Below are 27755 nucleotides of genomic sequence, written 5' to 3' on the forward strand. Positions count from 1 at the left end.
GAGGACCAGCTGTTCCCAATACTGATATACTGGAAGAAAGTTTCATAAAACCTTCATGCATGCAACAAAAGAATGTAATTCAAAACAAAGTACATAACATAAATAAAATATTGGAATCTATTCAGCCATATGAGAGATGGAGAGAATACAAAATGTTGTTCATGTTTTGGCAGACTAATCATTTTAACAGAATCAGATCATCATTTGCATCAGGCCCCTAAATCTACAGATGTGATGATGTCATGAAACTCCGAGAAAAATGTGTAAATATATTTTAGAAGTCAGATCTGAGCTATTGAATGACACAAAGAAACATGAAAGAACAATGTTTTTTTAGATCATCTTACTCATAATTCAGTCAAGCACTACAACTGGATAATATTTCATGGGCAGTATTTAAACAATAAAAACCAAAATAAAATGGGACCAAAAGAAAAAGGATTTTCAAAGGCATAGAGTCCTTTCAATGCCCTTTTCCCACACCAGGAAAACAGAATTTGGGCACATTACTACCATTTTTCCCTTGAAAAGTTCCCACATGAATCAGCTGTGCCCTTAAGACCAAGTATTTGAAATGCCTTCGACTAATTTTAGGAAGGAAAAAAATTCTAATATACACTTAGAGCAATTGTTACAATAACACCCTTGGTGGGACTGACCACATGGGACAAACAGTGTCACTGAACAAGGGACACCAGTGCCAGGGAGGAATACTGCACCAGTGTTACTCAGCTGACCCCGGGAAAAATAAAGCAAGCCTCACCAAACAAGGAGAAAAGAACAAGAAAAAATAATTGAAAACAAGGGAATTTTCAAAATCCAGTATTAAGTCGACTTGATGTACAAACCCCAACTTTTTAGCTGTTCCTTCTAGTTAGAAAGATATTAACCATGTGCCTAGTATTTAATTTAATTTATATAATAAACTTTATCTATCATGGCACAATCAAGTAGCTAAATACGTCTTAGCCAACACGTACTGCATTAAGGAAGCCGAAACATGCGTTTCTTCCTCTTGACAGTCATAGGGGAAAATGTTAGGTAATCCCAGAAATTTTTGCCTTTAATATTATTTATTTAATATTACTGCAATTTCTAGAAGTATAACTTTTAGGGGATGAAGGTATTTTATACAAAGATTATCAATATTGTAGGCACAACACTATGGAAGCCAGGGTAGTCTAGGTAATGATAAATCCTAAAATCTCAATGTCAATTATATCTGAAGCACAGTGAGGAGTCGTAAGCAGCAAAACAGGTTTTTAAAAGCTAATGGTTTTGAGCTTGTGTTTTGCTGTGAACCAATCATTTAACAAGGGTTCTGCTCCATTGAATATAATCTCAGCATCATTCGAAGAGCAATACTTTTCATTCTCTCATCAGCCAGGCACCCAATCTTAATTCATCACACCAATGTTTTGATATCAAGATAGGCAAGTTTATGTAACACTTGAACTAAAGAGCTCTGTTGTCATGTCCATGTGAGTACTGGGGAAAATACTGAGGCAGGCTATACATTTCATGTATCATCTCCTTACAAGTCACTTGACTTATACTCAAAAATCCTGCCAAACCAATCTCTTACACCTAATATCACAGTCTGTATACCATGCTATATTAGCTGGTTGGAAGGTTCTGTTGCTCATTTGTCAAGATGTTTAGGAATTAAGGGATGAATCTCTTTCTGCTTTTCTATTAGTGATACTGGTAAACTCTGAATATGCTGGATTCTTCTATATTCCAGCAGAAAGGAGCTCCAAACCAGATAAATTGTATGGTTGCTTTAATACACATAAATAAATAGCAGAAAGACCTGCAAGCCTAAGAATTCCTAAAGCCTGTGAGAGATGCAGAAGACCTCTGTTAAGTCAGTTAACTGCTAATATATTCATGGTTTGGGTTTTTTTTAATCAAGACTGTTTTTTAAATATAGTGATGGTCCTACATAATTAACATGAAATTCAGGGCAACGCTAAAGCTCACAAAATAGAGGGATATGGGAAATAAGCAACAGATATCCCCCTTCATCAGAATAAATTAACTTTTAAAGAAATGTGATTAAAAAAGTTAAATAGTAGAACTTATAAGGTACATAGTTTTGCCCACTATGAAAACTATCAGACCATAATAATTGTATTTTTTCAATACCTGTTCTTATCTAAGTTTTCTCAGGTTTTTTGTCATTACTGTTTGTTATTTACAACATATGATTGCCCCTTCGCAAAAGAGCAATGATTTGGAGGAATTTGCCATAGGTAACGAGCTTTTTTGGAAGAGAAAATACTTCTTCTTATTTTCCCCTAGTTTCTTTTTATTCACAACATGTGCACAAACTGAAATAATATACAGAGGATGCTGCAAACAGTTGCCAAACCACGCAGGGACAATTCCAATAGCAATCCAGATGAAATCACTTTGTCCAGGCAGGTGGTCAGAAACTACTCTTTCAGCTTGTGATATTTCATTCCAACTCAGCAAAGTGCCTTCCTGCACCATTTGCACTACCTTCACCTGACCCTGCGCCAAAGACATGTCCCAGTAGGAACACTAACTTTAAACACAGCAGGCGCTTTCCTTTCTCCCTGTTCCAGTTTTGCTCCCTTGTTCTGAGGACAGAATGTATAACATAGGGCTAGAATGGCACATTTAAAAAACATTTCAGAAGATAATGATGCAGTTGTAAAGCTGAGACCTTGCTCTTCAAGTACAGTCTTAAATGTGATAAGCCAAATGAGTTAGAAAGATAATCACCCTGTGTTGCTCTGAGGGAAGACTAAGAGGGGAGCTGGTGATTCAGGAGCACGTATAGACACAGGGATTCTGGTAGAAAATGAGCAGTGATGACTGCATAACTCATAGGTGAGAGTCTGAAAGCTTTTCAGATGATCAGAAAGTGAGCAGTGCACTGATAAGAGTGCAGAATTTCATCTAATGATGGATAGTTTCTCTCTAAATTATTTGGAGAGCAATGCACCAAAATTGCTATATTTAAATGGATGCCTTTGGAGGCATTTCCCAGATGAAATAGAGACATAAAGCATTTAACTCACGTAAGTATGGCAGAGGTAAAATTACACTAAACCTGAAGACCAGGTTAAAAAAAAAAAGAAAAAGAAGAAAGAAAATAAATTAAGATGGCTTATTTTTTCAGCTGTCTGAAGAGAAGAACAAATGAAAGAGAAAACAGATAAATATACTTAAAGCAGCACTGTAAGTTCTGAGTACTTCCAGTCATGCAACTCAATCTGTGCTCTGACCTTCAGAGGCTGAGCACCAATTCCCCAGCTTCACCTCTGCACCATTAGAAATTACACTGCACATACTTAATATGTGTTTTAGGCCATCCAAGCATCACAAAGAGATCTGGCCTTCGAAGAGTGAAAAAATAGCATTCACTTCGGATTTTAAAATGACTTATCAGTGAAATAAAGACAGAGACAGTTTCAAATAACTAAACCAGAAATGAGATCTGTCTTTGCAATGACTAGGGAGAAAGGGGACAGATTGCCTATATCCATCCCAAAGTGTCTTCATCCATTCCACAATAGACTATATGCGAAGCTAGGATCATCAACAGTGCCTTCTGTTCAGTTAAAAACCAAGTAAGAAAGGCAAGATACTCTTAGATAACTGTAAATACTGCCTGAGGGTTTGCGTATGCAAGGATCGAGGCCTTTTGCAATTCTGCTGACGGATTATCACCCATTTAATTATTGAGGTCTGTACAAATTATGGAAAGACATGCAAATGTAATTAGGAGGGCTAGTCTTTTAATGAACTAACAAGAAGTGCTATAGGTAGTTAGACACTTAATCATTGCTACCAGCAACACTAGAAGCTTTCTCATTAAAAAGTTAGTTTGCGAAGACAATTTTTTTCAGGTGATGAAAAATGCATGTGGAAACCTAATACAAGTTAAATTATGATTTCTGCTCATTCTAAGATCTCCTATTATGCCAGAAAAATTGTAAGCAGTGCTCTGCTTCATTAGTCCCTTGAATGTGAAGGTAGCATAAAGTCATGGCTTCACACCTACACACAGGAACAGGCAGAGTGGTGTACTATGAATTAACTCAAAGGGCCAGGCAAAACCACACTAGGGTCCACAAAAAAAGAAAAGCCCACATGAGACAAGACAAATGTCCCTCTTCCAAAGTTCAAGCTGTAGTCAAATAGATGGGAATGGTACTTTTCACACAGCCCAATAATGAACTGGAGTATTTTGCTAGAGCAGGTAAAATTAAATTAATTGGACTGTAGAGGTACCATCCCAATTCTTTGGGATTTTATTCACTCGAGGTTGCACACCTGTGTTTACTTCAGAGTCTTAGAAAGGACACCCCAAGCCCTCTCCTGGGTTTCTGCATAACAAAAGAGTTTGGGAGAAAACTTTCTTGAGAGCAAGGGCTTAATGGCAGCTGTGTGATAGAAACTAAACTGTTCCCATCAGACCACAACAGGAGTTAACAAGAACCAGGGAGTGTGTTACAGGCTGTACAATGACACTGGTTTCATACGACTCTTTGAACAATCATTCTTTTTTTTTTTTTTCCTAGTAAGACAAAGGTGTTGGAATCATCAAATCATTTTGCAACAATGTTAGTGAAGGAAACCCAACCTTGTCTCAGCACATTAATAGGTTCAAATAAACAAAGCTGAATGATATTTCCAAAACATAATTGACATAACTGTGGAATTCCACTGTTGAAGTACAAGGAATTAGATAGTAAATGTAATCTCAGACTATTGATTTGTTACCTGTACACTTAACTAGATCATGACAAGGCTAAAGGCCACTGTGAACCTGATGATGTCAGGATCTAGCATATTGCAGAACAAAAGGTTAGTTGAATTTAGACATCTTATCTCCGTCTAGAGGAACTTAGTTTAATCTTCTAACTTCTGAAACCCCCCCCAACCCCATGTATATTATTGATTTAACAACTTACAGAGTTCTCAGTAAAATCATAATTGGAACTAAATTTTGATCCTTAAATGAAACAAAAGAGAGAAAAGACAGCTCTTAAAATAGAAAAACTTTTAAGTATCCCTTTACTACTAATGTTATATATATGGTGGGCCAACTACTTGCAGGAAATGACAGGTATTAAAAATACATTTTAAGCCTACATTGTGTCTGACAGAATTTGAAAATCCTAAGTTGTTAAAACATGTAATTTTATTTGCTAGTAATCCATAAATTAACCGTGGCTTTAAAAGTCTGCCTTAGGTAATCACAAGTACTAACATGACATCATTTGCAATAAAAATCCTGCATTATCGTGAACTTACTAACCTATTTAAAAAAAACGTGCAAATCCCAGCAGTATGGATGTTAATGGCAAAAGGTCTATTAATTTAACAGCATCAAGGTTTGACCCAGTACTTTTCTAGATCCAGAAATGCTAAATATAATATAAATTCTGAGACTTTGGAAAGACTCTAAGACCAACTTGAATATAGTAAAAGGCAGTTTTCAGTGACAAATTCAAATTAGAATCTCTTAGGAAAACTAAATAGAAAGAAGAAAGGCATATATTTGTCTTTTTTACATAATTAAAACCTATAAATTGAAAACAGAATTGAAAATGAGAGCAGAAAATAAAGGCAATGATTAAATATTCACTGCATGCAAAGAGTGGCCCTTTGAATAAAGCTTTCATAAAGCAGCTGAGCTGATACCCTGTACTAAATTATGTTGTTGTTATTCATAAGTGGTTCTGACAAGAGTCAAATAGATGCAACAAAATAACGTAGCATCATCAAATTTAAAAACAATAAGAATAATAATAAAAAAACTTGGTAATTAATACAGCTCCACGGAAAGAGAAAAACACAAACAAAAGTGGGGAATATCCAGTGTAGCTGTGAAGAAGTTTGAAACCACCATGTACTGAACTTGCCACGTTGACACACGGATCCAGTTACCACACCCACAGACTATGTTAGCCTTAAGTCATGGCAGCAGACACCAGCTCACAGCTGTGGCAAAGGAGGACAAGTGTAATCTGAGCAGGGACATTCCCAGTTTGAGCCTGGGGCAATGTAACTGCCCACAGAGTACTCAAAGGGTGACTATACCTTGGAAGTGGTGTAAGGTGCACCCAAGACATGGCTAAACCTAACCCAGAAGACAAGCTACCTTCCACCAGGGACCCTTCAGACTGCAATGAGGACATGGAAAAACTGCCTACGTGCCATAGGCAAAATGACAGACTTCTAGCTTCTTAGTCAACTGTAAACCTCATGAAGTATTCCCTTGAACTGTTCCCATTACAGAGCAGTAACTGATGTCCAGAAACTACGTTAGATGCCTCTAATCAACTGATACAATCGTTATGTCTATTCTACTAATGATGCCTCAGATCGAACCCTCATAGCACCTCAAAAAGATAAGGAAAGAAATGGGAAATTGTTGCCAGGGAACACAGGATTAATTCAGAGCAGCTTGAACATACACTTACACAGCAGTACTGGCTGCCTCACATAAGGAAAAAGAGGAGGTTCAACCTGAAAATGTCCTTTGGAAGAAGAATCAGAAAAATTCCCCAGGAAATAAGATTTTAACATATGCAGGTAAAAAAATTATTCAGTTCCCCATAGTAATTACAGTAATATACATATACCCCTTGCTAGTATTTATATAATTAAAAAAAAAAAAAACCAAACCAACACTTTCAAGGGCAAAACAGAAGTACTTTGAATCTTTCTTGGTAAAGAAATATAGAAATACTTGCCCAGAATCAAGCAGAAAGATCTTTTCCAGTTAGATAAAGAAGCCACTGGAGTGACTGTTATCAAGAGGATTGCTTTTTATTGTTCATTTCCAGGCAGTGAAATCTGTGGCTAATGTGGCTGCCCCACAACAGCTGCTAATACCCTAGAGACACTGTTTGATATTCTGCATTGCAATACTGAGAGAAGTACAGGTAAAAGCAGGACACTGCCAGGCAAACACACTTACTTGCACAACCCCTATAAACTATCCAGTGCAGGCACACATTAAGGACATTTACTTTTGAGGTTAATAAAACTTGTTTTACAGTACACCATAGTCAGTAAAGGAAATTATTACCAATGACATTAGAAATGGAGTGCCTTTTGTACTTAGCAATACTTTTCACAGTTTAAGTCACGACCTAAAGCCCTAAGATTTTAACAGACCATCAAGTGCCTTTTTAATAGCCTTTATAATCAGTCCTGTGGGAGCAGAAAAGATTCAAATTGTAAAGGGCAAGCAGCATTGGGCATGTGCATTCATAAATATGTTTTACGCAATTTCGCATTCTCCAATTTCTCAAGATTGGAATAAATCAAGAGTTGGACTCAGAATAAAAAACAGTGTACCTGTATAATATTAGGAAGCCTCATAGCTGTCCCTTCATATCCCTTTACCTAGCCAGAGCCAAAAGGAGGTTGGGAAGTATGAAGCACAGAGGTTGTAGAAATATTAAGAAGAAGCACAAAGGTGCTCCAGTAATGCCACAGGTAAACTAGGGCAAGCTCTGGATTGAAAAGTAGTATATATACATGAGGGAACAAAGCAGCAGGGCAAATTATTTCCATGTTTCAAATTCATTATGCTGCTATCATGTTCCCTAGTGACAAGTTTTGAATCTCTAGGTCATTAAACCTTTCCTCATAGGTCAGACTCACAGTGCTCATGGAGGCAGAGCTGCCCTCTCTCCTGCCAAACGGGTTGATCTCGGTCTCAGTACCTGGTGTTACGTTCACACCAACACACTGACGTAGCAGGTGATGACCTCAGACCTCACACTACATCTGGGTTACCAGCAGGAGGCAGAGCTTTTGCTCCCTGTCCACATGTAGGCTTGGCCTTGATGGAGCTGGCTGAGGCTGCAGCTGCCACGGTTATTTCACAGCGCTGTGACAAAGGTGCTGGATGTGACAAGGATCGCTATTGTGACTGTGACAAGAATCCCTGCAGCTGTGACAAAGATTACTGCGGTGTCCTGCTCCAGGGATGCTGGCAGAATCCACAGTGAAGCTCAGCGACACTTGCTCTATAATCCCTATGACACACACATCTACCCAGAAGGAGGTTTTCTAGCAAATCTAGAAGACTCAGAGGATCAGGGATTTCCCTTTGAGGTCCAGCATCTAACACCTCTAAGTTGGGTTACAACCCTGCCATGCTTGGATTGCCAAAGGAAAAACATTAACGAGGTCAAAGTTATTCTGGTAGAAGAAGGACAACAAGATTTATTGTTTAATTTCAGGAGGACTTGTTTCCATGAGGTCAAGATGGGTCTAGGGCTATTGTCATTGACCAAGTCCACCAGCAGACAAATTTGCTGCTGCTCCAGCTGGATCCCTACAAATCTATGCAGCCTGATGGGATTCATCCAAGAATTCTCAAAAAGCAGTTGGTATCATCACAAAACCTCTCTCGATGATTTTTGAGTGAGTGGTCTTAGGAATCCAGAGAGGTCCAGCTGACTGGAAGCTGACAAATGTTGTCCCAGTTTTCAAGAAAGGCAAGAAGGAGGACCCTGGAATCTACAGGTCTGTCAGTCTCACTTCAGTGCCTGGTAAAGTTGTGGAGATTATTTTGGGAGGTACTGAAAAACACCTGAAAGACAACACAGTCGTTGGTCCCAGCCAGCATGGCTTCATGAGAGGAAAGTCCTGCTTGTTGAACCTGATTTCCTTCTATGACAGGGCAACCCACCCAGTTATCAAGGAAAGCCAGATGTAATGTTTTTTGACTTCAGCAAAACTTTGGACATTGTCTCTCACAGGATCCTTCTGGACAAAATGTCCAGCACACAGCTGGATAAATACATCATGCAGTGGGTGAGAGACTGGCTCATGGGTCAGGTGCAAAGGGTTACAGTGAATGGGGTGACATCAGACTGGGGACCTGTCACTAGTGGGGTTCCACAGGGCTCCAGCCTCAGCTCTGTGCTCTTCAACATCTTCATAAATGACTTGGATGCACAACTGGAAGGGACACAGAACAAGACAGACGATACAAAACTGGAAGGAGCTGTTGACTCCTGTGAAGGCAGGGAGGCCCTGCAGAGAGACATCGACAAACCAGAGGGCTGGGCAATCACCAACCATATGAAGTTCCACAAGGGAAAGTGGCAGATTCTGCACCTGGAATGGGAAAGGTCTGGATGTACGGACAGACTGGGGAATGAGATGAAAGATACTGAGCTATTAGAGAGCATCCCACAGCAGGCCAACAAAGATGATGAAGGGCCTAGAGAGGAAGGCATATGAGGACCAGCCAAGGTCACTGGGTCTGTTCAGCCTGGAGAAGAGGAGACTGAGGGGAGACCTCATCACAGTCTACAGCTTCCTTGTGAGGGGAAGAGGAGGGGCAGGCACTGGTGTGTGGCCACTTCTCTGTGGTGACCAGTGATAGGATCTGAGATAATGGCCTGAAGCTGTGTGAGGGAAGGTAAAAATTGGATATTAGGAAAAGGTTCTTCACCCAGAAGGTGGCTGGGCACTGGAACAGGCTCCCCAGGGAAGTGGTCACAGAACCAATCCTGACAGAGTTCAAGAAGCGTATGGGCAATGCACTTTGGCACATGGTGTGATTTTGGGGTGTCCTGTGTAGGGCCAGAAGTTGAACTCGATGATCTTTGTGGGTTCCTTCCAACTTGGCATATTCTGTGCTTCTGTGTGATTTATCCAAAATAAATGGTTCACTCTAATGAGGTATCAAGTTGGTCTCTTTTTAAGGCCAAGGTCTTGCCCCACTAGCTAAACTAGTCCCTGATATTTTGTGGAGAGTCTGTAACAGACATCACAGATCTGCTTTTTACTTAAAAAACATGACTTCCATTATATGCATCTATTTTCAGAGGCTTACCACAATTAGTTAGTGATGACAAATACTGGTATTTGGAACACAAGAGAGCAATATTCAAAAGAAGCTAGTTTGTTTTGCATTTTTTGGCTCATAGGGAGTCAACAAACTTTTAGCTGAATGTAGTATTCCTGTATTGAATTAGAAGTGTATAAAGCAAAACAGAAATTACCAAACCAAATAATAACGTGACATAACTATATATGGCTTCAATTTTAGGATATCAGTCTAACTAGCCAACCCATAAAGTAAGCCCTTTCAGCAGCCTAAAATAAAAAGAAACTGCTGTGACACTGACAGCAGTGTCACAAGGCTCTGGGTATGAAAACAGCCCATCAACTCTTCAGCTACCTGCACATGCCAAGGGAATTCACCTATATTTTCACCCTAGAACTCAAGGCAGCAGCTGTGACCACAAACTTTCAGGTGAAGGAGAGCAGAGTCTTGCCCATGCAAAGGTTAACAGAACAAATATCTTCCTGTTTTTACTACTCCTCCTGCTTGCTCCCCTTCTCTTCATTTGAAGTTTTGCTGTCAAGAACCTGTCATCATCAGAGCCCACTTGCCACTTGTTATTGTTTTCCTCAGTGGATTTGTGTAGCTCTAAGGAGCTGTAGGCAAAGGTATCACTGCAAGAAGTTGTTTAAACTGAATGCTGCTTTCTTGAACAAATAATGCTCCATTCTACTTCCTTCTCAAAAGCAAGGTGGGAGGTTACATCTTCTTTAAAAAAACTCCCACAACAATCTACAATCTAAACTAACACAATTCTGTTGATTCCAAGAGCCAGGCAAGGCACAATATGTCCTTTGGGTTTCACAAGTTTGCCATGTACAATGAAACCAGATTCTCTGAAGGATAATTCCTGCCATCTCATTCACCTTGTGGTCGTCCACCATAACAAAATTGTAACATAGGGCTTTTCTTTTAAAAAAAACACACAAACAAAATTAATAAAGTACTGGATGGCAACCACACTGAGTATTCAAATTATGTAGGTATAAGTTATAATTCAATTTTTAGCATGATCCTGAAGGACTAGTCCTGAATTTTTACTTTTGTGAAGAAACCTGGGTTGTAATTTTCTTCACATTCTTTAACATTATTCTAGAGCCTTATACATAGTCTCCATTACTGTGTCTTGATGTATCAGCAGCAAACAAGTGCTTATGCAGTACGCTGTATTTCTTGGAGAGTCTTCTAAAAGTGCTTTCCTTGCTTAGTCTGTATTCATGTTAATTTGAAGATAACACATGAAGAAATCCAGAGAAATTTAAGGGGGAAGTGAACCAGATTTTTTCATTATTCTGATGAGGTCAAGGGAAGACCATGACCTTTAAATGAAATAAAAGTAGACTCACACTACAAAATCCAGCCCTGCATAGAAGCTTTTCTTCAGCTAAGTTTACTGGACTGAGATACTAACCTGAGTCAAATTATGTCTTTCCCACAAGACTAAAAGCTGCCTTAAATGTTCAGATGGACCCAGTGATCACTAGGGGAGTGAACATGGGACTTTCAATGAGCTCCGTTCATAAGGTATTTCAGAAAGCCTCAAAAGCCCTCCTCTGAATTTCTGTGGATTCCCCTTCCCTCTGGTTCCATTAACATGCTCCTGATGTTCAGCAACTATTTTTTTTTTGCTTACAAAGCACCAGTTCTTAACTTATAAAAATAACACTTTATTTCAGAATAATTGCAGCATCCATCATCTAGCCCATAAACTGAGAGCTGAAGTCACTTGGTCATTTAGTTAATGGGTTCAAATAATGAGAGTTAAACAACAAAAAAACCACACCAAAACAACAAATACATTAGATTAAAGTAACTTTTCATGTTTTGCCTGAGTTTTCTTCCCTAACTTAAATTAACATTTGCAAATACAAAGAGTCTGGCTTGGGGCTGGCATTCAAAAAAAAAAAAAAGAAGATGTGTTCCTTTTTCCCAGTACCAAATCCTACTAGAGCACATTTTTATCGTGGAACAGAAATTCAGCAAGTGTCCCTTATTTGCACTAAAATTGTCAAATAGTACCTGAAATAATAGAAAAATTCACAAATATGTGGAAACTATTTAAGATGTCTAATAAAGATTTTGGAAGACCAGTTATGATGATTTCTCCCCATAGAAGAGACTTAGAGTTTAACCTGAAAATACCTTCTTAACACACATCACACTGCTTCGTCACAAACCAAACACTTCTTGTTCAAAAGCGCAATAAATTGTATCTAAAACTGTCGATAGTAGAGTGTTCATGTTAGTCAGTGAAATAAAGAGAACAGAAAATGGTGTACTCAGAAGAAAAAAAAAGTATTACAAAATTTCCTACATCAACCTAAATATATCTCCATCATCTCTGCAGAAGAATAAAATACCCACTTCTGCTTTACTATTGAGTTGTTCCTTCTCCTTAGAAGAGTAGGAGTATAATGTTACTTAAAATGGAGGGGTTTTTTCCTGAAGGCATTGCTAAGTATCTTAGGAGGCTGTCAAAATAAAAATAACAGGATGGACTTTATCAGTAGGCTTTTATAGATGAACCTCCACTCAGATAGGAAGTCAACAGACTCAGCAAACTTTCAGGCAGCTCTGAGCTAGGCAGAGTGGCTGACAGGATAAGTGCCAGAGCCTCAGTCCAGAAGACTTCAATAAATTTGGGGGCTAACCAACAGAAATGTCATGACCTTGAACAGGGAAAAACAAAATTCTGCAACTGGAATGCAGAACCCCATGGATTGATGAAACCTCACCAAGCAGCAGCCCTTAAGAATATGCTGTGATTTTACAGTGGACACCATGCTGCAAAAGGGAGCCCTCACTGTGAACAAAACAAATTGCATGCTGAATTGCATCTGGAGGAGCGTGGCAGCAGACTAAGGGAAGCTAGTTCTGAGGCAGCCCAGGGACACCCTCAGTTCAAGAGGGATGCAGAGAAAATGGAAAAGGTCCAACAAAGTTGCCTAACACACATACCCTATGTAGAAAGGCTGAAGGAGCTGGGCCTGATAATTTTGGTAAAGAAGAAACCACAGAGATATTTAATATCTGCTTATAACTATTTGAAGGGCAGTTCTTTGGACACCACCATCAAACTCCTCTTGGTAGTGTCAGACAGCAAAACAAAGAAAACAACCACACAAAGCAGTTTCAGAGATTAAAGATGGACAGCTGGAAAAATATTTTTCCTAGCAGCACTGGAATAGGTTGTCAAACAGGTTGAGAGATTCTGTCCTTAGAAAGGTTCATCCAGACAAAGCAATGCCTGATCTGGTCCTTTGTTGCAGCAGCCCTCTTCCAAGTAGTAGAACCTTGGATTATTGGAGGACTAGACCTAATTAGCCCTTGAAGGGCCCTCAAGACAATGTTTTTATCATTGCCCAAAACAGTAGAGTTAAAAACTATGCCTCCATTCATTCTTAATCTACTATTTTACTGACCAGGTATTGTAAATGTTGATTTTTTTCCCCTTTATTTCTACTAGGTATTTCAATGCTGTACATGTATTCACAGAACCTAACATCTCAGTGCTTCTTTACACTATTACAAAAAGCTGTTCTTAAACATGACCACGTACATCTGCCTAATCTGGAGATCATTTACAAGACCTATGTCACAATATTAATATTAATATAATATTAATTATTTTATTTCTTGCTTAATTAAGTAGTGTTTCTATCCCTGCACAAAGATTTTGATTTTATAAAAGAGCTATATTGTTATACATTCACTGGCATCACAAACTGGACATTAAGCAAGACTGAGGGAGATTTGAAAGACTGCTGAAAATGCATCAGCCAGGCAGCATCATCTCCTAAAATAATGTCATAATCCTCATCGTAATCTCTGTACTTACTTAGAATGCACTGATGAATTTGCACCAAAGTGCTGCTTACAAAAAGGGGGCATATCATCTAGGAAACAGAGGTCTCTAAAAACCACTTTGTTCAATGAAATTCAAATGTTTTAATCAATGACAAATTTCTTTCTTACAAGGTAGCTTCTTCCTTAAATCTCTAACCCGGTAATAATTATGTCAGTATTCAAACTAGACACAAATGGCATCCTTCATCTCTAAAAGAGAGCCTATGTGCCAGTTACAGGCAATTTTTAATGGCTTTGTAAAGATGAAACAGAGAAGCTTGGGAAAAAGCAGCAAAAAGCCCATCACTGAGTAACCTTAAGGCATAATGACTTCCTGAAATCCTCATGGACTTGGAGCTGGGAGGGGAATGAGCACTCACCCCGCATTGCCGAGTCACTGGCCACCAGCTCTCCTCTGCTGGTGCCCCTGCCCTGCTCCAGCAGTGCTCACTCCCCAACCCCATGGGGCCCAGCCTTGCCCTTTCCTCCCCACACAACTCCTCATGCATTTCTCTGGAGGCAGGAATCACTGCTGCCTTGTCAGCCCGTTTCTGATTAACAGCCTGGTTTCGTTTGAGAATAAGTGCAAGGTATTGTTTAAAGACGCAGCCTTTGGTACCCTGACCATCACATATCATGTGGGCTATCAGGGGGCCACCCAAGCCTGCTGGCAGTAGTACCACCAGGAAAAGGGAAGAGATCCTACTTTAGGTTGTCCAAGAAAGAAAGTCTATATCTGTTCAGTGGGTCACTAAGCAGCCTAACTTTGAAGTGAAATATAACAGATGGAGAAATCAACCAGCATTTATTTAGAAATCGCTGCAGTACAGGGAAATTAAGAAAAGCAGCGACAGCAACAAAAACCCCACCTCACAGAGGAAAGCCTAAAGATTGAGGATGTCCTTGGATGCTTTCCAATAACAGGCAGGCACACTTCATGCTCATGCTGCTGTAGCTACATAAAGGTGCTTGCTTGCAAATTCAGCAAGTGTGTTGCCATCAATAAACTGTTTTAAATAAGAAGCTTTGATGCAAATAGTTTGCTCTGATCTTTAGTTAGTGAAAGGAAAAAGTGCCTTACAGCAGCAAAGAGAATCTCTCTTCAGCAAATCACAAGTATGTCTTACACAAATACATATCCTCTAGCCACTTTCAATACTTCTTTTTCATTTTGAACTCTTAGAATGATGTAACCTAAATAAACTGAGATCAGAATAAACATTTGATTTCACATGCAATACATGCTATAATTACTTTTTATATAATATAGGCATAATGGGTAATTTAAATTATATTGCTACTGCCTACTTAAAATTATTAATGGAAAATATTCAAAAATCGTTTTACATCTTCCTATGTGAAATTTCTATGTGAAATATTACTTAGGATTAGCATGATTCACAGCACTTTAAATACCCAGAACAGCACTCACTAATTTCTAGGCCACCAACACTTGTGTTCAGGTGCATCATGGAGCACATGCCGGCTCCTTGGTGCTTGTGCCAATGGAGACCCTTCAGGAAGAGAAACTTTAATATTCTGGGGCAAAATGTTGTCAGTGCAGAACAGAGGAAAATGGAGAGGTTATCTCCACAGCACTCCAGAGAGCCCCTGTGGCTTGGGCAGGGGACAGAAACATAGTGAGGCATTAGTTTTCCAAAACATACATTTTTTTGTTCATTAAAGTTGATATGGAAGATTTGTTAGGAGTACAGAGGGAGCAGGTTAGACCAAGGCTTGATTCATTTCCTAGCTGATACAGGTATAGCTCATCCTGCAGGTATGGAGTTGCTTCTACCAAACAGGTAGAGAGGTGAGACACGAATCCTATAAATGTCACCCCAAATTGTCAGCTCAGAAGGAGAGAATGAAAACATGTGCATGAAACAAATCTTTCCAACAGATCAAGACCCCAGCAGCAGCAGCCTATTCCATGATACATTTTGTTCTCATGTACAGTATTATAAAACTGCTGTTCACATTACTGCAGCAGTTTCCCAACTAGTTTATGATCACCACAGGAATCAAAATCTGTTTGGAGGGTTATGGGGAAATGCTGAGGCTTGTGCAAACAAGCAAGACCAAGCATTACTATAAATGCCTACAATATATAAACACAATTACAGTATGGAAATTAAAGAGCTGAATTAAGAGTGCTGTCTGGCCAGAGAAAGCTGATTAAAGGCAATGGAGATAGAGAAAGTGAGATTATATCTAATTAGCTCACAAAAAAAAGAGGCATCTCCTCCAATTCTAAGGCTGATTAATTAATTAAAATTAGAAAAATATTTACTATGTAAATGTAAACCACTATATTTAAATCAAGACTAGCTCATCTTTAGAATGAATTTTAGAATTAGATTAAATTTAAAATTCAGAAATAGCTCATCTATATAAGGTTTAATAGGCATCTTTGGGAAGGGACCACAGATTATTAAGTGCAGAAAAACACCTGACACAGCATATACCACAGGTCTTTCCATTTCTTTTCTTCATCATACATACCCTGTATACCTAATATGAAGTAATACTCTGACTTATCATGGGGTTCATTTCATACAGATCCTGTATTTTTGAAAGAATGAGAAAATGTCTGAGCACCTCTAAGACACTCCTTAGAAAAATTGCCTTTAAGAAAAAATAATTTTTAAAAAGAGAAGAAAATAACCTTTCTCAAAGAAGTTTGAAAGTTGATTGCCTTCAAAAATCAAATTTTTCCTTTTCCAAAAGAAACATGAGCAATGGAGTAAAGTAAAATGGGGAACCTATCTCAAACATGTTAAAATCTAAACCACTATGTCCAACTACGGCATCTTCATGGGATAATTTTACATAGGAAGCAAACAACAATATACACACATTTTCCAGGCATCCCAAGGTCCTTCTGATGCCATGCTGATTTTTTGCCTTTTCTTTTATACCCCTTTTATACCTTTTTATAACTTCTGTATTCTTAGTGGTTTTTAGCCTACATTCTTGGACTTGTTTACTCAGCTAGGAGACTAAACATCTTAGAAGCTTCATAGCCAGGGATCAGTGTGCCCCAGACCCCAAGGTCCTCTCCAGAACACATTCTGTAAACAAAGATAGAACCATCCAGGGGAAGGTTCCTTGGGGAGGGGGGCTCACTTGAGCCTCTCATTGGGGAATCTTTGATAGATATGCTAATTAGTAAAATCTATAATGTTATACCCGATCTTGTAGGTGTGATTTGCAGTGTGCATTGAGGTGCATTTGACCTGGACGTGTCCACCTAAGGATCCTTAAAATAAATACTGAGGTAAAATCCCTTTTTCCCTTCTAACCATGTTTGACTCTTGATTTTAAGACCAGGAAAAGGCATCACTTCAAAGAGATCAGATGAATGAATCAGGGTCAGCTGCCAGGAAAAAGTCCAGAACAAGCACCTCCCAAGCTCCAAGTCAGAGCTGGGTTCCCAAGCTAGGCACCTTTACTCATATCTGGAAATTAAGGCAAATTGTAAAGCTCAAGTATGCTGAATTCATATCTCTGGAAACCCAGGATCACAGAACGAGTTTGGGCAAGGAATAGCTCAACATTCCCTTGGAATGAGTTACTGAATTCAGTTACTTTGCAGAGTCTACTGGCAGATGCTGGTAATGTTTCAGAATTAAAAAGTAACAATTATAAATAAAATAACTCAGAAAGGAATAGTATATGAGATTTGCAGACCCTGATCCCACAAACACACCATCAAATAGAACTGCTGGAAATAATGTTAAAAGTATGAGTTGATAGAAATAATTGAGAAGCTCCAGCTTCTTCTTGGTATAGAGTCATAAAGAATATCTCCATACTATAATGTCAAGACCAGTCAATGTCATTTTCCACAGGCCAGAATAGCAGCTTCAGCAGGGCTAGAAAAAAATTAATTAAGGAAGCTTTTTCAGTTTCAAAAGCAGAATTGCTACAATCACACCTTCCCATTTTCTCAAATGTTTCTTATTTTTTCTTAATGTTTTACTAAAAATTCTCATTCACCATCAAGCATAATTTTCTACTAAGAAATATATTTTTTGGCCAACATGCACTTCTGAGACATTTTTTCAAAGCCATTTCTGTAAAAGACATCATGGGAACTGTAATAAAAAAGGGGAAAACAGGTCTACTTTAGATCCAACAGAACAACAACTTTCAAATTTAAAAAAAAATGCATGAAAATCTATTCCTTGAGGGGTTTTTAGCAAGTTTAAAGAGCATAATTTATAAGGAATATTCTCAGTGACAGTCAACTTAACAGAAGCTCCACCTAGACCAAAAATTAATATCATCACACAAACCTTTTATTTTTATGTCCATTTCTTTCACTGGGTTTCCTTGGCCAGGCAGCACCCTTAACCAGCTTCAGGTCACTTCTAGTTATAGTTGTGTTTGCAGTGAGTCACAGAGAGACCCCTCCTGTGAAGCCTGGACTTTGCAAGCTGGGCATTGGCTGATTTTTTTGAAATTCTTCTTTGAAAAAAAAATTATCTTCACCCCTTTATATACTTGATGATTAGATACTTTATAAATATCATAAAAATAATTGTGAACATATGATTTGAAGCATCATTCAGATCCATGTTCTTAAATATAAATAGGCTAGAATGTCAGGTACATGTACACAGGCATAAAGAAACACCTATGTGTATATGTGTGTATATATATATATATATATATATATATATATATACACACACACACACATATATACACATACCCATATAGTCCTGGGTGAGTGGCAATCATCTGCACACAAGCACACAATGGATATCCAATGTAAACATGAAACTTCAAATGCACAAACTGTTTCTTAATACTCATCCTCCCATCAATTAATATAGCTGATAATAATAAATATAAATTAATGCTAAATTAATACTGAGTACTTGAAATATTTGGTACACACATTGACAGTCTCTAGGCTTAACACCAAATTTAAGCAGAGGATAATAGTCACAAGAACTCTCACCAGCTGTAGCCTCTTTCTGTCATTTTTAACATCCAAATGGTAAAAAAAAAACTAATCTGAGCCAGGGTTTCTTTCTATATGCTACAGATAGTCATCTCTGGCATCAGCAGACTAAGTCTGGCTTCACATTGATTTTCTTTTTTCCTGATGTATACAGTGAAATTGAAGACCTATGCATTTCTGCTAAATGAGGTTCTGCCTTAGCTAATAGCAAACTATGACAATGGTCTGCAAAGAATTGGGGAAAGGGAAGCAGTCTTTTAAAAAAATTCACCACCAGCAGCTGTAAATTCATAACTGTCAATAAAACTGCTGAGGTTTTTATATGCACATTAACAGCATGCTTCAGTGTAAAATAGGATTCTTAATTCTTTTCACAGAGCATTAAATCATATTTAAGATTAGAAAGAATCCTTGAGCAGCTACTGACAGGTCCGCTCTCTATCAAAATTACTCTGCTCCCTGTGTTCGTACTTCGTTGATTTTGTCAACAATCTAATTGCAAAAAAATCTTCTTGAAGTAAAATACAAAACCATAGCATGCAATTACAGAACTTACGATGCTCTTCATTTTCTCCAAGCACAATTCCAGGAGCCTAATGTGTTTTCTTGTAATGCCAGTGAGATATATTTCAAAAGGAAGGTTAAGTCACAAGCAGAAAATGGTGCAGGACAGGGCTTCAGGTTCCTTCAGCTGCCTGGGAAAATATTTTATATTTACTGCATACTTCATGAGAGAGCACCCTACACCCTGTGAGGATGGAATGATTAACTGGTAACGTGGTTCCCAACAGTCTGTAAGGACTCACTCAGGAAACCAGTGATACCTCCAGAGAACTGTCTGTTATCAAAATGTTTCTCAATTCCCAAATCCCACTGGGCAGCAAGGTGCACCTTTTTACTCTTGCTTATGTTTCGTCCTATCCCACAAAAGTAACATGGAACGTACTAGACAAAATCTGGCCCTCTGATATCTTTTTCCTTAAGAGATTAACAAAACAGGTGACAATCAGAGCATCTCCAACCACTTGTCTACCCATCTTTCTCTTAACTTTACTACCAGTGCAAACTAGCTAAGGCACTAGGGCAGCACAGGAGCTGTGAGTATTTAACCCATGACTGTTGCTAAAAAAAAAAAAAATTGTTAAAGTCAAAAAACTCTGTCACTAGGACAATATACAACTTGCATTTAGTTACTATTACTATGAATTTTTTCTTCTTAACCGTGGGACTTCCATTTGGTAGGAATTTGACTGTGACTTCCAATGTCTTTCTCAGAACTCTGTGCCTGTGCTCTCTGGCACACTGTCCATCTGCTGCCCCGTTATGTGTTTGCCGGCCCTCTGCCCTATGCCCATCCCTCTGCTCCCAGGACTCATATGAGCATTTTCACCCAGACCAAGGGGGTTTCTGGAACGTGACTCAGCTTGCACTCTCCTCCTACTCAGCTCAGTGTGTTGGCACAGCACATGAGGGATGAAGCAGCAGGCATTCGGCTTCCCAACCTTCTCCAGAGAAAATGACATCTTGAGTGACCCATTATTATTGAACTGGGTTTTAATGAAACGCTAGCACTGTACACCACTACACAAAGAATGTATGTGGCTGCAAGTGATTCATTACAGTCTTGAAGAACCTAATAAGAGGCTCTCGTGTTTAAAATACTTTATGGCAACTATTAATTTTTTCTCTCTAATTATCAGAATAGCAATGGAGTAATTCACCTTTCACCTCAGATTTGCTTATTTTTCATTTTCTTCATCCTATAGCTTTGTTTATGCTAGCTATTGGTTATCTGCAACAACCAATCTTACTTCTCTTTTCAATTTATAAATATAAAATACATCAAGGATGGAATCAAACAAAAAACTTTAATTTCATCAGAAGTAAATATCTTTTTCACAGAAATGTTTGCCCTAGGAAAGTCACACAGTTTTGTTTTCACATTTCGAAAGAGAATGAATTTTAGTATTGTGACTCTCTCAGGGGTCTGTCTTCAGATGCTGAAAATGCTAAGCAGAAATACATCACCTTTAAGAAGTGATGAGCATCTATTGTTGAGCACTGAAAATCCGTAGTAGCGTTGTCATGGGTTAGCAAGCATAGTCCCGGAAAGGATGTCCTTGCCAAGGGGTGCTTACAGCTTCCTCTGTGACCTAACAGAACCTATCAGCTGGCCAGTTTGAATATGGACAATTCTTGAAGCCACTTAAAGTTGTGACCGCCTCTGTGATCCACACTTAAGAACAGAAACCCCTGAGGCAGACTCTCTGTCTCGTTTCCGGCGCTGGCACAGGTGGCTGCGGGCCCCGTGTGGGGCCCAGTGGGCCCGGCCCAGGCCCTGCTCGGGCCAGGCCGGGCCGGGCCACGGCCATCCTGAAGCCATGGACCTGTTCCAGCCGTGGAACCCCCCCCAGTGCCTTGCTGTGGGCAGCCGGAGCAGCTCGGCTCTCCCCCCTCTCCACTGCGATAAGCAACATTCCAGCTGCTAGGCCTAGGTGAGATTAACCCTTTTATTGCTGTGAAGAGCTGAAAACCTGAGGGAAGAGAAAGAGGAGGTGCTTAAAGCTGAAATTCTGTTGTGAAGCTATGATATATCAGAGTATCCTGTTGTAATTTCATGAAGATATGGGGGGTGGAGTGTTCAACTCGTAAGCAAAAGCACCTGTGCTGAAATAGGCAGATGCTGACGCTGCTGCAATTTCATGAGAAGTTTGGACAGGGAGAGATGGAAGGGATGAGGACTTTTGCTCCAAAAGGGAAAGGAGAAAACCTCAGCTCCTAGAGATGCTCCCAGAGATAGTCCTAAAGATGAAGATGAGGAGGACCCTTTGCTCCCAGGGAAGGAGAAGGGCCTCTGTTCTTAAAGATGAAATGCTCCCAGAGATGGGCGAAGAGAACTTTGTTCCTGAATGGCTCAACCTTAAAATTGTACCCCAAAAAACTTCAAGAGTGGACCCTCGAAAGCAGTTGCAGGAAAAGCTGCAAGTCGGGGGAAAGGACTCACATGCAGGCAGAGAGACTCCTCTTCCTAAATGGACTGAACGATATTTGGAAGTGGGCGACTGTCTTGTTGTGATAATGTTTTCATAGCACAAGCAAGAAGAGACTTCTCTTTCTAAATAGACTGAACGAGGTTATTATGGAAGTGGTAACAGACTGAACATCTTAAGGGTTGTCTTTTTACATTGTCAGTGGGAGAAGGGAGGAAGGTAGGGGGAGGAGAAGAGTTCTGAAGGTGTGGTATGATTTTTTTTCTTCTTTAGGTCTGTTAATAAACTTCTTTATATTCTTTCAAGTTTGGTGCCTGCTTTGCGTTTCTCCTAATTCTTATCTCACAGAAGATAAACAGTAATGAGTATCTTGGACCAAACCACTACAAGTGTGCAAACCCAGAAGTATTGACAATTCAGACCTATGTACACTAACTTCAGGAAGCTACATTCTGATTCCATCCAAAGTAGAAATATGATTTTTCAACACGCTGACCTGTTTGACAAGTATGGACAGCCCTATGTTTTAAATAGGAATCTACACAAAAATCAAAGGAACCTGTATTTGGGAAATGGCTTTGCTTTTCTGTGCTGGACCACAAGCAACTCTGAAACCAGTTATTGACCTTTTTCTTCAGTAGCCTGACCCAAAACCACTGTCCAGCACAGGACTTTCAGTACCAGGTCCTAACTGCTGAAGGAATATTGCTCATACTGACATGAAGTTTCATATTGATCAAATGTAACAAACCCCCATTTAATCTTCCACTAATTCTAATACACTGAAAAAGACTTCAAAGAACTCACTGCTTCTTGTTATCATAGAACAAACAGAGTTATTGTGTGAAGAAATGAAGAAAGCACCCACACACTGAGATGACCTTTCTGGATACTTTTTTATGGCTGGTCTGAATGTTATTTTTCAAAGCCAAACTATTCTTAAACCTTTATTTTATACAGCTGAAAACTGGCCAAAGCAGGAAGAGAAAAAAGAAACCCTGAGGCTGCTAATCCATATGGCCCTAAATTTATACCTTTCCCAAATGAAAGAAAACCAAACTCACCCTATAAGTACATATGATTAATATCTATATTATAAAACATAACCAATTTCAGGAAAAAGCAATTATTTCAGGCATTCTTAAAATGATTTTCAATTTCACAGCAGGTCCATGTACCTCTGCTTTTAGCTGCTGAAGTGGAGTCACAACACCTGGCTCAGCAGACGGCTGTGCACGCACTGCAGAGCCACAGGCACTGGCTCGGCTTGTTATTGTGCACCGAGGCTGCTGCTCGGAAGAGGACAGCCAGCTCCAGAACAATTATTTTGTCTTGTACCACTCCTGCTGCTGGTAGCTGCAGTCAAAGCACTTAAAATGCCATCTATTTGCTGCCATCTACAAATGTCAGGATAGAATTAGACAAGTACAGACGCCTATGGTAAATGCGCTTGCCTTTGCAAGCCTGATGGGAGGATGAAAGCCTCGTTTTTGGGGAAAATTAACATGATGAGTTCTGCTGGCTTGTCCCTTGAACACACAACTCACACATGAAATAGTGCATCCTCAGAAATGAGCAGCATAATGATGCTTTATTGCTTGAGAAAGCCACATGCCCCTAGAGAATTTGTGTCATCATACACCAGGAGTAAGGCTGATGGGGCTGGCTTTAGGCTCTAATAAAAGCGGTGTAAATGAGATGAAAAAACACCATGACAAAAGATGCTTTTGTTACTTGTTCAGATTAATCTGAATCAAAATGTGTTCACAGTTATAATTTCTTCTACAACTGGAGAAACTGCTAGTAGGAATAGCATGATTTTACTTTCCAATGCCACTATAATTCTTATTCCTATCAAAGGAGGCTGAAAAAATTGCCAAGTTATTTCATTAGGAAATGCAGCTAATTTACAGGCATGGTAATTTTCCCCCTACAAAATTGTATAATGAGCTTTAAACTCACTAAATAAAGGGTCTCTTCTCTGAGTGATTATGCTTAATTTACACAGGAATTAGTGGTGACTGCACCTCCTTTCAGAATAGCTTTAAAAGGGCTGCATTACAAAAAAAAACCAACAGCCTTGGAGTAAAAAATATTTCTCCCTGCAGCAGTGCATGCATACATTGTATACATAGATATCTTTTACAGGATAAGCATATAACTTTTAAATCAGGTATCAGAATCCAGAAAATCTCTAATGCTGATTTTATATCAAGTTACTCACTTAGGCATTATGCTGATAGAATGGATAGAAAAGCCTAAAAAAACGGATGGACAGCAATGCATCTTCAAAAGTTCCTATCACTGTATGCAATGTTAACAATTTATCTATTATTATTATTATTGTTGTTATTATTATTATTATTTTATTGTGGGTTTTTTACTGGTTAGTCTATCCAAAGAATGGACACTTTGGTTTATAGGCAATTCTTACCAAATGTAGTCCAGTTTTCATATAGTTAAGTGGTAGCTAAAAACCCCCAGCATATCCAAAATTTGGGTATTTTTGGATATTTACATAGAAACTAGGCAATAGAAACCAGGCATTAGAAACCAGGCATTAGAAACCATTCCCAAGAGCAGCTTGTTAATCGTACCACTAAGGTAATAGATATGGCACATAAATAGTGTTTTTCCCTGGCAAGTTATTAAAGGTAATTAAAATTCCTGTTATCTAAGGCAGTTGACCTCCCTGAGGGTGTGGAATTAGGAGAAATACATTTGGAAGTTTCAGTTTAAACATCTCCATTTCTTCCTTCGTAGTGTAGGAAGTCCTAATCATCTTTACACTCCACTATAGAAGCGAGATTCATAATATTTAAGGTCTGGAAGGGGGCCATTAAATCATGTAGCCTGTCCTCCTTTATCATGGCATTTCATAAGAGGTCTACAGATCACACAGAATCAGTGACATCTGTGCAAGTGGTTAACTAAATCAAAGCCAAAATATCATGAGTCGGCAACGCAGACCAAAACCGTGCTATCACGGCAGCATAGATAGCTTATACGGAATGAGGAGAAGATAACCTGGAGAAAAAAAACCAAAAGGTAGCATCCTGGGGAACCTGGCACATCCATCGGGATTGGGGCAGCGGCAATGCCTCCGATCCGAACCGGGATGAGGCAGCGTTCCTGGCACATCATTGCCATCTGCTGGACAGCAGGCAGAATGCAGCTCGGCAGCGAGCCCCAGCGAAAGGACAGCCCGGCGGCCAAAGGGCTCTCCGGAAATCCTGTAGACCCGCCTCCTCCACATCCTTGCTTCACTTTCACCCTTCCCACACCCATTCTGACGTGATCGGACCTCTCTCGGAAGTCTGGAAGACCAGCAGTCCGAAGGTGTGAAAGTGGATCTGGTAACTAATGCATAACCCAGCACCATGCCATGAACACAGCCCGAGTCTGAGCCCTGCCGCGAGCACGGTGAACTAGAGCCCGACGCTTCTCTGGCAAATGACACACACTATCCAGTTTCCAGCAGCTTTGACAGAAGGAAACCCTTGGATCAGGTTAATCATGCAAAGTTGCAAATGCTTTCTGGAGATGTTTTATGCCTGGAAGTCATTTGCACACTTTGGAACCAAACGACAAGACCAAAGACTTGGGACTGACAGTGGTTTTCTATGACAGAGAAGCCTCTACTTCATCTTACAGAAATTCACCCGTATGTGGGTGAAACATCTGCTTCTGAAAGTGGCTGCATCTCCATATGATGTATGCAAAAGGAGCATATGCCTCTTGAATACAAATGTAGTAAAGCACCTGTGAAAATGCTTTTTAAATCATAACCAGTATTTACTGAACTGACACAAACCATCTAAAATAATTTAGATAATAAGCACTACCAAAGAACACAAAATGAACTTATTAATACCTACAAAATGATGAGGGACAACTTGCTGACAGTATTGCCACTCAACAAAATTTGGCCACCACAGTAGCTCATATAAACCGTTCAACCCACAGACTTAGATTATATTGGAATTTTGCATGGCTGCACATAGCTTTTGGTAGAAACTGGATAACCTTGGCCACTTCTGGGAGAAAGACAAGTCCATTCCCAGTCTTCTTTCCCCCATCCCAGATGCAGCCACTATTCAGGCTGAGGAGGCAGCTCCCAAAGGCTGGGTGAGCACCCCCATCCTGTGCCGCAGAGCCACAGACTGTTGTTTGTTGGTTTATATATACTGCACACACTGAGCACTGCTCTGATACTTTAGGGAGACTGGGAATTGCTGCTCAATCTGTTTGGATCAGCTGAGTGACTTCAAACAAGTAATTTCCCCCTACCCCTCCAGCATCTCACCTCACCACACACAGAAACAGGGTAATAACAACAACCTCCTCTGTGTAGCAGCTTGAGATTGTTATTTATAAGAGGAAACTATTACTGCTGAAATTAAATCTTTATGAACTTCACCACATATGTGAATAATAGTGGTCCAGGAGCAATTTTCTAATCCATCTTCAGTGTTACTAATTAAAACAACTTTGTTGGACTCTGTTATGGACTATGAATGTCTTTTAGAGGGCACTCATCTCTTCTTTACCCTTTCCTTTTTCAGTCAGTTTTTCTCTCTCATTCACCACAGTCCCCCTAACACTGCCACACTGGTTTATACTTGTCACACCAGCCATTTCATGACCTCTCGCCTCAGCCTTCAGTAACACTGAACTTCATTCAGCAACTTCATGAGCTCAATCATTGTGTTGTTACTCAAACATGCTCAGCTGGTACATGGAGAGGTGCTGAAGCTTTGCGCAGTGCCTGGAATATTGCTAAATCTCACAGCAATCTTCATTCTCCAAAGTATATGTAGGATTGCTACACAGCAACAATGCCCCAACACACCTAGCTGCTCTGGTTTTTCTAAGGATTAAGGACCACCTGTAAGAACAGGAGGGAAGGTTTATTTGTCATTGACCCCAAAGAGTCATTTTTGCTTTGGACTCATTCTTCAGGGTACGTGGAAAAGGCACAGCACATCAGTACACAGCTCTCCAGAGTGAGTTGCACTCACTCTGCAGCTGAAGGGAGAGGTTCTTGCATCTCTAACATCAAAGCAAGGATACTTTCTCTTCTTTGTGGATACAATTGAGAATTGGTTTTGCAGATGAAGAAATGCTAAATGCACATAAATGCATTTAAAAACTGGGCAGAACACCCCTTCCATAATTCTCAGTTTTGACAGTCCTCACATACTAACACTTGCTTCCCAACCTGCAGAATGACACACATTTCTGTGGTATTTTACCAGTACTAAGCACTGCAGGGTAAAATTTTATGCAGGAACAATAGGAGTATAAATTAGAAAAGTGGACACAGTATCTTTGTCCAAAATGGAGATGGTTTAACTCCATGAAGCAGTAAGCATCCAAAAGGTTTACAGTAGCACTGGTTTATGTATATGTTAGCAGGTATTATAGACAAATAGGAACGGGTCTATAGACCAAACTTTGGTGCTAAGGATTTGTCATCCCTACTGTATGTATTTCAGATTTTTCTGGTTTTTTGTTTAAACTTCAGACTAGCTCTGCTTTGATGCCTTGTCCCGAAGCTCGCTTGTACTTGGTGGGCATTCAAGACTCCCTGAGAACATCCTCTAGTTTAGTCTCATAAAAAAAGCATCAATTTCATGTTCTTACATGTTCTGCTGCTCAACCAAAACCAACCAAAGGGGACGGATTGGGAAATTCACTTTAGAGGAACACCCCGAGCTGAATGAAAACATGAATATAGATGCACTTGTTGAGACCACTTTTTGTGGTCCATTAAGTTTTGACAAATGACCGTATCTCAGATAACCACATGGAAGCTCATCACAGGAATAGGATTTGAATTTTTGCTGTAGTTACATTAGACAATGACTAACCCCTGCCAAGGACTCTCAGCTTATATATGCTGAATTGTTTCCTTCCAAAAAGAGCTAAATTATTTTCAGAATGAGCTTAATCACAGCTTACCATCTCAGCAGGCACACCTCCACTGAAACTGGCTTGTTGCCCTCTTTACAAGATCCTGTTATTTTTATTGTCAAAAAATATGCCTAATTTCCACATTAGTCACTCACTGAATTACAGGGCA

The 27755-nt window shown here is 39.5% G+C and overlaps 1 protein-coding gene across 9 annotated transcripts in view; it reads right to left on the minus strand.

The window, feature by feature from the left end:
- The window catches only part of SMYD3 (SET and MYND domain containing 3), a 397286-nt gene that overhangs the window by 158787 nt on the left and 210744 nt on the right, over positions 1–27755 (minus strand). The window lies entirely within an intron of this gene.

Source organism: Corvus cornix, chromosome 3, assembly GCF_000738735.6.
Source record: "Corvus cornix cornix isolate S_Up_H32 chromosome 3, ASM73873v5, whole genome shotgun sequence".
Lineage (NCBI taxonomy): Eukaryota > Metazoa > Chordata > Aves > Passeriformes > Corvidae > Corvus > Corvus cornix.